Source organism: Myodes glareolus, chromosome 27, assembly GCF_982192425.1.
Source record: "Myodes glareolus chromosome 27, mMyoGla1.1, whole genome shotgun sequence".
Lineage (NCBI taxonomy): Eukaryota > Metazoa > Chordata > Mammalia > Rodentia > Cricetidae > Myodes > Myodes glareolus.
In genome coordinates this window covers 23,479,593-23,490,871 of record NC_142052.1, presented here as the reverse complement: position 1 = coordinate 23,490,871, position 11,279 = coordinate 23,479,593, and positions in this window count along the sequence as shown.

Genomic DNA, 11,279 nt, shown 5'->3' with positions numbered 1-11,279 from the left:
GCTCTGTATACCAGCTTGGCCTCAAACTCAGATCTACCAGCCTCTGCCTCCTGAGTGCTGGAATTAAAGGTATACACCATCTAAGCTTTCCTTTATTTCCTTTTCAATATAAACCTTCACTAAAGTTACCACCAAAAATCACATGACAGAGTCTGTATTAGGCTGTTTTTAGATTTCTTCTGCCAATGGAATTAATTTAAAATTCTTCACTTTAGTCTTGGGCAAACTTTTTAGATAAGGGCAAAAGCATGTCACCAAAATCTCTCAAGAACAATCTCTAGGCAACATACTAAAATTATTCTTCTCTGAAATCTCTTGATGCCGTCCCTCACAGTTCTTCAAATCCCATTCAGCACCCCTGTCTTCCCTGCTCCTACTAGTATGTCCCATTACGTAGTGCTTAAAGTATTCCACTGCTTTCTTAATCCCAACTCCCAAAGTCCATATTACTCCAAATAAAAGCATGATCAGGCCTATCACAGCAATATTCCAGTCCCTGATACCAATTTCTGTCTTACTTAAGGTTTTTATTGCTGTGAAGAAACACCATGACCATGGCAACTCTTAAAAGGAAAACATTTAATTGAGGGGGCTCATTTACAGTTTCAGGGATTCCATTAATAATAACCATGGTAGGGTGAATAGCGGCATGCAGGCAGATGTGGTGCTGGAGTTGAGAGTCCTACATCTTGACTCAGAAGCAACAGGAAGTCGACTGAATCACTGGGCAGTATCTTGAGCAAGGAAACTTCAAAGCCTGCCCCCAGAGTGACACATTTCCTCAACAAGGTCACACCTACTCCAGCAAAGTCACACCTCCCACTGGTGCCGCTCTCCATGAGCTTATGGGGACCAAATTACATCAAACTACCACAGGGGTCTTCTTTGGGATCCTGTCGTGTTAAAGATAAACAATGAAAGAACAGTGGAAAACTAGCAATTTTGGGGGAAGTTATTTTTTGAATAAATGAGACTGAGACAGAAGAGTTAAGCATTTGATGACATAGCAAAGCCACTTCAGTACCCTGTCAGCTGAAGCCTCCCTGCCCATAGAGGCTTAATGTTCATATAGCACATTCCCTAATAATTACCAGAAAGTTAAGACAACTGCTGGTTCCTTCTGTGTCTTTCAGTTGTCCTTTGTCCCTTCGTTTGTACTCTTAAATTTTTTCACTAGCATTTTAATAGGTCACAGGAGAATAATCACTAAATACAATACTTTCTGAGTTCTAGATTAAAGGTGTACCCAGTTCAAGTTTGGCTTCTTTTAAGACAGGGTTCACACTGTGGTCCAGGCTGGCCTACTACTCACTGTACAACCCAGACTGATCTCAAACTCCGTAGGCAATCCCCCTGTCTCAGTTCTCTGAGCTTACAGGTGTGCTTCTAAGCTTAGCTACTAGATAAATGTCATTTCTCCGTTTTGAATTTTAAGCTTATCCTCTTTTAATATCCACTGTAATCCAGATCTTCAAAAAATTATTTAAAAGAAAGTTAACAAGGCTTAGTGGTATGCCCCTTTAATTCTAGCATGCAGGAGGCAGAGACAGGCGGTTCTCTGGGAATTCGAGGCTAGCCTGGTCTATAGAGTGAGTTTCAGGATAGCCAGAGCTACACAGAGAAACCCTGTCATCAAAAATGAAAAACAAAAAACAAAAAACAAACAAACAAAAAAAAACCAAAAACAACAACAAAAGAGCTGAGGTTTAAAGGATGCAAGTAGTGTGCGTATGTGTGTCTGTGTGTGTGTCTCTGTGTGTGTATGTGTGTTGTGCGTGTGTTTGAATCCAGGGTCTCATACCAGTAAGTGCTCTGCCACCAAGCTCCACAGCGACCCGCAAATTAACATTCCATAGGAACCTACTATCTGCCTAATATCTTTCCTATATATATGAATTCTCTCGGTTTTGGTTTGTCATCCTCTCCCCTCTACAAACATGCCACTCATCATCATAAATAAACTGTTGAAGAAGGAAGTTCAAGGTTGTCCTTGGCAACATAGTGAGGTTGAGGTTAGCCTGGGCTATATGAGATTCTGTCTCAAATAATTAAAAACATATCCTATAGAAACAAAGCAGAACGTGAAAGTGACTTCAGGGGACATCATGCAGCATCATGGATGCTGTATTTTAAAAAGCGGCACGTGAGAGAAAGACATGCAACAAAGCTCAGGTGGAGAGGCTTTTCATGGGCGAAAGTGAATGGGAAAAGCAGGGAGTGGCAGAGGGGAGAGCGGCCTCTGTGGACAGGAGCGGCAGAAGAGAAGAGAGAGGCAGAGAGACAGGCAAGCCGGAGAAACAGAGAAAGGAAGAGATGGGAGGTGGGCAAGGCCCACTCCCCCTCCCCAGAGTTTCTCTGTGTAACAGCAGTCCTGGAACTTGCTTTGTTGACCAGGCTGGCCTTGAACTCAGAGATCCATCCATCTGCCTCTGCCTTCCAAGTGCTGGGATTAAAGGCGCTGTGCCACCACCCCGCTGAAGTTGAGGTTGTATCCTGTCAGGACCCTAAGGGCAGACCAGCACAGATGCCTGAAGACTAACTAGCAGATCTTTCTCAAAGGTAAAGCAATGCCCTTTTCTTAGAAACTGAATCAAATCTGTGACTCGGGCGGGCGTGGGGCTCCTCCGGGGTCAGTTTTCACCACTGTTACTTAATGCTTACCGTGTTGGTACCCCAGAGTTGTTGCAGGAACTCTTTAGGACACAGCATTATTTAAAAGACCCTGGTGTCTGAGGTCCTTTACTAGACAGATTGCATCAAATATATACACGGACTATTTCATATTTGCTATTAACGATGGCTATTTAGGGGGTAGTTCAGACGCTCATTCCTTTCCTTATGAAAATGCGTGGCAACAGCAGCTAAGCTCTCCCAGTCGAAACCGGATCTGTGTGGCTATTGCAGAGGTTCCGTTCAGCTGTCTGAAATCACCAGACACAAGGTTGCATCTGTAGTCGGTGCACATTTACATGTGGCTCGCATCAATAATTTCTCCTAGTTGTACTTCTGTTACTTCTGTGGTTTCATTTCCCTCCATGGCCTGTCAGTCACCTCCACGCCTTCCACAGACACATGAGAGTGGGAGCTAATGGCGTGCTCTGGATAGCCACAGCGTGAGTCTTCTGGCTGGCAGGACATGCCTCTGCGTGTGTGTGTGTGTGTGTGTGTGTGTGTGTGTGTGTGTGTGTGTGTGTGTGTTTTGCTTGCATGTATGTTTATGCACCACACGAGCACAGTGCCTGTGGAGGCCAGAGGGTGTCAGATGTCAGATCCCCCAGAACTGGAGTTCCAGATGGTTTTTAGACATGTGGGTGCTGGGTAATGAATTTGGGTCCTCTGTAGGAGCAGCCAGTGCTTTTAAGTAAAGGACCATTTCCCCAGGCGAGAGTTCATGCTTTTAAGAAAAGTTACACGAACCCTCCCAACACCCAGCTTTCAAGGGTATGTGTGCATATGTATGACTGAAACACTGCCCAGGCCCATTAAAACCCTATGAACTCCAGCCGTGCATGTCGGCAGGGAATCGATCCTCCCTAACCGCCCCAGCCCCCTAGAACATCACTTCTTCCCACATGCTGTATCTACTTCCTCTTGGGCCAGATCTAGAGGCTTTTCTGATGCTTCCTTCTGGTTGTTTCATAAGTGTCTCGTGGCCTGCTTTGCCTCTCTCACCTAGTGTGAATCCCTTTATCTTATTTCTCAAACAGAAAAAGGCAAGGCTTTCATGTTTAACAGATGTTACTAAGGTTTAAAGTGAACGCAATGTTTCTATTCTGAAGAAAATGAAAACTGAGACAGGTCACCAGTGATGGCATTTTTCCGTCACATCTCTTCATTTAAAGTCCCATCAGACATGTTTTCTGTCTACTCTTATTTAACACCTGTGCTGCTAGAGTCCTAACACTAGATCCTAACCCTTACTCTAAACCTTAACCCTAACTCCTAACCCCTAATCCTTAACCCTAATCCCTAAACCCATTCCCCTAACCCTAACCCCTAATCCCTAACCCTTTCAACTGCTTCACTTCCCCTGTCATCAGGTAGAGGAAGCGGAAATCCAAGAGCTATAACAAACCAAACCTGTTTAAAACAAAGACACTTCCACATTACCGGAGGCCAGACTACTAACAAGGCATGGTTAGACAGCATCTACCATCTCCGGGGGATAGATGTGTCTTTCAGTCCTGCTCAAGAACAACACACTGTGGGGCTGAAGAGATGGCTCAGTGGTTGAGAGCATTTGCTGCTCTTGCAGAAGACCAAGGTTCAGTTCCCACATTGATGCGACAGTGTACAACCATCCATAAACTACAGTTCCAGGGGGTCTGAGGGCATCCAGCACTCATCCTGTTCACATAGACTCATGCAGGCAAAATATTCACACTCATTAAAACCAGTAAATCTTAAAGAGACCTCACTGGACTAAGTACAAATTTCTCCTGAGCTCCTACCTCCTAGTATAGGCACAGCTCCAGATTTAAATAAGCACTTACATATTATTCCTGATGCCAAAGCTTTCAACCATATTTATTTCTTAGTTATTTATGGCCACACTGGTTATAGGAGAGATGCCAAAGAATAAGGGCTTTCCCTGGCCTCTTCCCGATTCTGGTCCTGCTTTTGTGGTGGGTTGACAATGAGATCGTGGACAAGTCAGCTGACCTCTTAGAAGTATTTCACACAAAGAAGAAGGAGAATGTTATCAGCCTCCAGAATTTAATGAAAAGTAAATGAAAGAATTTGTAATGAAAACGTAAGGAATATGGTGTAGTTTTAGTGGAACAATATGTGCTTAGCATGACCTTGGTGTGTGCAAGGCCCTGGGTTAGTATAGAAAGAAAAAAAAAAAAGAGGGAGCTGGAGAGATGGCTCAGTGGTTAAGAGCATTGCCTGCTCTTCCAAAGGTCTTGAGTTCAATTCCCAGCAACCATATGATGGCTCACAACCATCTGTAATGAGATCTGGTGCCCTCTCTGGCCTGCAGGCACACATGTAGGCAGATATTGAATGCATAATAAATGAATAAATATTAAAAAAAGAAAGAAAAAAAAGAGAGAAAAAGGAAACGAAATACCTTAAAAACTGTGTGTAAAGGCTAGAGAGATGGCTCAGTGGTTAAGAGTACTTGCTACTTAGTTAGGTCTTAGGGTTTCAGTTGCTATGAAGAGACACCATGACCCCAGTAGCTCTTATAAAGGAAAACATTCAACTGGTGTGGCTTACATTTTCAGAGGTTTAGTCCATTATCATCATGGTGCGACATGGTGGTGTGCAGGCAGACATGGTGCTAGAGAAGTAGCTGAGAGTCCTACATCTTGACTTTCAAGTGACAGGAAGTGGTCTGAGACACTGGGCATGGCTTGAGCATATATGAGACCTCAAAGCCCATCTCTACAGCAACACACTTCCTCCAGCAAGACCACACCCCCTCCAACAAGGCCACACCTCCTAGTAGTGTGTTGGGTTTTTTTTTTTTTTCTGGAGAAATAAAGTCAAGAGGATATAAAGTTACCATTGGGGCTTTCAGGGCCTTGATTCCAGGACACACACACCCTCATCAAAACCTGAAGATGCTCAAATCCCAAAACAAAATGACTTAGTATTTATGTATTTTCTATGTGGTTCTGTATACTTTAAGTCACTTCTGAGTATATATGTTGCAATATATAAACTAGTAAATGCTATATAAATGGACCCAACTACATAGTACATAACAGAGACAATGTAACATTATTTTAATATTTTTAAAAGAGTATTATTTTATTTTATGCATATAGATGTATTTGTGTGCATTATGTAGATGCCTGGTGTCCACAGAGGCCAGAAAAGGGCAGTGGATTCCCTGGAACTGGAGTTACAGATGGTTGGGAGCTGCCATGTGGTTGCTGGGAAACAAACCAAGGTCCTCTGTGAGAGCACCCAGTGCTCTTAACCACTGAGCCGTCGGTTCTCAATCTGTGGGTCCCAACCCTTAGAAGGGGTAACATCAGATATTTACATTATAATTTATGAAAGTAGCAAGATTACAATGATGAAGTAGCCATGAAACTAATTTTGCAGTTGGGGTCACTACAACACAAGGAGCTATATTAAAGGGTCGCAGCACCGGGGAGGCTGAGCAGCACTGCTCTAGGCCGGGCGGCACTATTTCTTTTAGTAAGTTTGCTGTGGGTTTTTGGAGGGAGAGTGGAACTTGAGCTTGTCATGCAGGCAAGCCAGTCTCAAACTCAGCATCTCTTGCCTTAGCCCCTGAACGCAAGGACAGAAAGCATAGGTAACAACTGACTTCAAATACTTTAAAAAATATATTTTTTTATTACCTTAAGTATGTATGTGTTTGTGCCTGTGTATGTGAGCGCAGGGCCCCAGAGACCAGAGGTGTCACCTGATCTGAGTGCTGAGAATCGAGCTCCGGTCCTCGGGAAGGGTGGTCCGTGTTCTTCAGCGACGAGCCATCTCTCCAGTCCCCTTGATTACTCTTAAATCAACAGCTGATGAGTTGAATGCAAGGGAGGTATGATGGTTAATTTTACCAATTTGAATTATAGCTGCCCAGGGGACTGGTGAGGCACACCTTTGGGTATCTTCAAGGGTGTTTCCAGAGTGATGGACTGATGGTGGGAAGGCTTCTCAGTGTGAGCAGTCCCATTCTACGCGGGGTCGCTGGACGGAATAAAAAGGGTGAAAGAGAAAGGGATCAGAGAGGGCAGGCAAGATGGCTTCGGGGGTGTTTGCCTGACATCCGGAACTCTGTCCCAGAACCCGGATGGTGGAAGGAGAGAACTGACCCCAACAAGTTCTCCTCTTACAAATGGTGCATTGCAGAGAAGAGGGAGCAAGGTGAGGGAGGGCAGGACGCAGCCAGAGATGTGAATCCCGGTCTCAGGGTCCAAGGAACTGAGGCCCCCACTCTAGTCATTTCACAAACAAAACAAAACAGCGGCGCGTGACAGAAAGACGTGACACAGAGCCCAGGTGGAGAGGTTTTTTTACTGGTGGACAGTGAATGGGAAAAGGGGGTGGGGAGAGGGGCCTCTGGGGACAGGAGAGTTAGAGGAGGAGAGATGGAGGGGGTGGGGGCATGGTGGAGGGGTGGTGGAGGCAGAGAGAGAGAGAGAGAGAGAGAGAGAGAGAGAGAGAGAGAGAGAGCGCGAGCGAGCTGGGCAAGGCCCACATTCTAAAAGGGAGCCCAGTGACCGTGCACAGGAGGTCTTGACGGCTGCAGCTGAGGACCTATCCTGAAAGCGAAGGACGCAAATTCTCTTCCCTTTTGTTGCTGTCAGACCCTAAATAACCCTACTGATCCCCATCTGCACTGGAGAGAGCAATCTGCTTTACCACCTGCACTGTTGAAATGCTAATCTCGCCAGAAGCACCTGACACACTACTCTGGGCACCCTGTGGTACTGGGGACACGTGAGCTGTACAGTTGGTGGCGTTTGTGTGCAAACTGGAGCTTCAGGACCTGGGAACACTTGCCTCTCCTTACTTTATCACGCAGGACACTAGCAGTGATGACCTTGGTCAAAAGAGTTAATGGTTCTGTGCCCCTTTCCTCCTTTGTAAAATGAGCCTGCAACAATGTTCCTGTCGTGGTGCTCCCTTGAGTGTTAAATAAGTGATTTTAGGTAAAGCCCTTGGAGGTGCAAATGGCACAGCATTTACAAATGTTAATCGCTGTGCCTGGAGAGTCCCAGGACACAGCTGGGGAGAATTACCTCAGCTACAGAAGACTACAGCTCTGAAGACACGTCTTAGTGCTTCCCTGCTGCACTGAGGGCTCGCCCCATGGCCAGTCTCTTCCCATCCCTACTTACTGTTTCCAGAGAAACTCATGCTTATTTATTGGTCATGGTCGCTCTTCTACACAACACCCAGGTTTCTGTGATTGTTTTAAGATTGATTTTTATTTATTTTTGTGTCTGTGTGTGTGTTTGTGAGTGCAGCTGCCTGGCTGTCTTAGTTACGGATTCTACTGTGGTGAAGGAACACCGTGACCATGACAACTCTGTCTGTCATTATTGTGTGCTTTTTGCTTTTTCAAAAACAGTAGCCCTGGTTGTCCTGGAACTTGGTTCTGTAGACCAGGCTCTCCAACACCTCACAGAGATCTGCCTGCCTTTGCTTACTGAATGCAAGGATTAAAGGCAGGCACCACCACCATCCTGTGGCAACTCTTATAAAGGAAAACATGTAATTGGGGCTGGCTTACAGTTTAAGAGCTTCAGTCCTTCGTCATCCTGGCAGGAAGCATGGCAGCAAGCAGGCAGATGTGGTGCTGGAGAAGGAGCTGAGTTGTACATCTGCAGGCAGCAGGAAGTGCATGCCACACTGGGCATAGCTTGAGTATCTGAGACCTCAAAGTCTGCCTCACAGTGGTACACTTCCTCCAACAAGGCCACACCTCCTCACAGCCACTCACTATGAGCCAAGTATGAGAACCATTCCTACTGAAACTACCATACTGAGGAAGCCAGAAGAGGGTCTCTGACTCCCTGGAGCCAGGGTTACTTTGGGTTATGGGCTCCCTGATGTGGGTGCTGGGATTTGAACTCAAGACCTTTGTAAGAGCAGTATACATTCTTAGTCACTGAGCCATCTCTCCAGCCAAACATCTTTGGTTTTGTTTACATTTTTCTCCTTTGTTTCTACATTTCAGGCCACCAGTGTGGCTCTCTTTGGAGTTCCCCTTGCCTTCACTAGACAGGTCACTATTCTATAAACAGTGATGTCACTGAACAGTCACACAGTGTGTGTGTGTGTGTGTGTGTGTGTGTGTGTGTGTGTGTGTGCATTCTATTGCTTTGCTGATACATGAAGTCTGTGATTCAACTTCCACCCCCACCCCTATCCCAACATAACTTTCTCCCTGATTCCAGCTAACCAGTGTGTGTTTATGAAATTTATTTCTTCCTAATCTACAAAAACCTTCCTGCAAACATCGAAACCCACGTGGGTCTGAGTCAGAGACAAACAGTCCAGCTCTTGTGTCCTGGAGCTCTGTCGTAAACTGTGGAGATCCCAGAGCAGCAGCCTCTACTTCCGGCTGATAGGCAGAAAGCTGGTGTTTCTGGCGAATGATCTCAGGACTTCGGAGGGAGGAAGGGAAAGCGCGGGCGGTTTCAGGTTGAACCTGTTTGGTGTCTTTTTGCTGCAGGGAGGCAGCCAACCACACACAGGCCGGCGGCGTCTGCTTTCTCTGTGCCAAGTTGCAGCGCTTTTGCGGTGAACACGGAGGGACTGTTTCCCTATCTAGACAGGGTCTGCTTTGTAAGCCAAATGACTAGCCCACGATACTGGCCAATAGGGGAATGGTCTCAGAAAAGAAAGCTACTCGCAAAAGCGTCACCTCGACTGTGCCGAGTCACAACCCAGCTCTGTAAAACCCAACAAAGGATGCTAACTCTGCTACCAATAGTTTTTCTTCCCCAGAACACAAGAGCCTATAATGTATTCGTCCTGGCAGCTTGCTGCCTCCTAGTCTGGACACTCTCCTCTGGTACCACTGTGGGGAAACTTTCTTGTTCTCAAATTCCCTCTACTTTCCTCCGGTTAGCTTGACATTGTCCTCTGCCTACTTAGAATTCATGGTGAGTCCACTTACTGCGTATGTATGAAGACATTTATCATGCTTGCCTTTGTTTGTGCGTGGTGTATTTTAGTCATTTCTTGTGTTCTGAAAATCTTTTGAAAACATAACTCCCTCTTCCATGCTTATTTGCATTTATTTTGTGCTGACTATATTCCCATGCCATAAGGTTTTGTCTCCTCGGTGTCTTCTGGGATATCTTTTTTTTTTCCTGTGTAGTTTTCTCTTCTGTTACGGAAACAATGTGTTCCTTGTTTTCCAGTGAGGATCCTCTCTACGGCAGGGAAATTGCTCTGCCGTCAGTGTGAGGCATCTCTGCCGCTTTGTTCATCTGGATATGCCCAATGACCAGGGCATCGGTGTCTGAATCCTCCAGTTCAGTATTACTTTGCATTTTAATCATGTAAAGCAAAAGTCCAGCTTTTGTGCTGGTGAGAGAGATGGCTCAAGAGAGGGAAGGTGTTTGTTACCAACTCAGGCAAATTGTCATCCGACCTTCATACATGCACCATGGCACACATACATGTACACATACACACAAACAGAGTCACAGACACAGTGAGTCAGAAACAAATGTAATTTTTTAAAAACTCAGCATTTCTTTTGCTCCACTGGCTCTGTGGCTTGGCCAGAATACACGACTCACACTGCTTCTCTAAGTGACATCTGTCAGGTCCGTGGTGACTTTTATGGGTTACGCATCCTGAATGGCCAGGACACTTTCATGAACAGAGAATCAACAAAAACATTTGATCCTCTAAATGTGCCCGGTTTTGTTGGCTTTTCTCAGTCGAGAGAGCAGTGAACCATTTTCCCAGGTCACCTCAGGCACTTACAGAGGAACTGAAAGCTCAGCCCTGAGTAGTTACTTAATATTTCAAGTTATATCCTGCTATCACTTCGCCACTACCGCCTTCAACCTCTGACTTGTTCCTCCTCAACACTGCCAGCTAGGATGCAGTGTTTACTAAGCGCATATTACTAGACTAAAGAGTGTGCATTTGGGATTGTCTACGTTCGTGGCTAGGCTAGCCACCTTCATGGATACTTACACCATGAAGGGAACTCTGCCTTGATTAGCCCTCCTGCCCCATCACAGGTGAGCAGAGTAGGTGTGGCTATGTTCTCGGCCAAGCCGCAGATGCTGGTATGAACCAGCAGGGGAAATGATAACCTGTGTCAAACTCAGACATAGCACACTAGGCACTTACCCAAGGAAGGCAAAACTAGGTATAAATAAAAGGCTTGAGGTAGAGGACACCATTGCAGGGAAAGCTGGCTATTTACCCCTTTAGAAGGGCTTTCCCACTAGGTTAGACTCAGCCCTGTGCTAACTGAACTGAACTTGACAATCAAACTTGTGTATATTTAAGGTATATAATGTTTTGATATAAGCATACATCATGAAATTATGCCAATTAAAATAGCTGTCATCTCACATTGTTTTCAACTGTGTGTGTCTTTGTGTTCGCCGATTTACTCTAGGGGTGGGGGCACAAGCCTCTACTCCCGACACTCAAGGCCGGGGCAGGCAGAACTCTGCTAACTCAAGGCCTTGAGTTCCAGGACAGCCAGGACTATGTAGAGAGACCCCATTTCAAAAAAAAAAATCCACTTTAGCAGATATCACAACAGTGTGTATGACTTAGAACTCAATGGGCCTGTAACTGCAGCCCCAGGGGACCCAGTG